At 41.6% G+C, this 659-nt stretch overlaps 1 pseudogene; it reads left to right on the forward strand.

Moving 5' to 3' along the window:
• The first annotated feature begins 282 nt into the window (after positions 1-282).
• On the forward strand, positions 283-452 carry LOC144673095 (U2 spliceosomal RNA; annotated as a pseudogene).
• The last annotated feature ends 207 nt before the right edge of the window (positions 453-659 follow it).

Raw genomic sequence — 659 nt, forward strand, 5'->3', positions numbered from 1 at the left:
CTGGGAAATGTTGAGAGCCCCTCGGGCTGCACCGCTGGAAATGAATGTCTGCAGTGAATACTAATTGTATTGAAGCATCTCAGAGAGCAACATGATGTATGTTGATAACTCCAATACCTTTGTCTGATTGTCTGCATTGACCAGATTGAAATGATTGTAATATTCATTGATTGTATTCATGCACCTTGTGATCCATGTGTAAAAGTTGAATCTGATTGTTGTTTTGTGATGGTGATTTTGAAATGTTTTTGAATGTTCTTCCAGATATTTTATGAATAAAGTATATTTTTCAAAAAATAATCTGTTCTTATCAGTTTAATATCTGATACGTCCCTTATCTGGGGACCATATATAAATTGATTTTTGGAGCAGGTAGATGGAACAGGATCTTTCTCCGTCCATTCCACACATCGACCTGGTATTGCAGCGTCTTCAGGAATGGTGCAGTTTTGCCCTCTACAGGGTGGAAGGGAAACTGGATAGAAGAAAAAGTCATTCAGAGCATTGTCCTGCTTTCCATCATTGATCTGGTTGAACTGAACTTGTGCTGAGTCGCAGGACAGGCTCATTGGTGACGGACTGAGTGATGCCCCCTGTTGGATTTTGGTGCAACTGCAGGGCTGCTGCTGGTGTGCACTTGTGCTGCTTGTCAGGGCAGA

This window comes from Cetorhinus maximus, unplaced genomic scaffold (genome assembly GCF_964194155.1).
Source record: "Cetorhinus maximus unplaced genomic scaffold, sCetMax3.hap1.1 HAP1_SCAFFOLD_257, whole genome shotgun sequence".
Taxonomy (NCBI): Eukaryota; Metazoa; Chordata; class Chondrichthyes; order Lamniformes; family Cetorhinidae; genus Cetorhinus; species Cetorhinus maximus.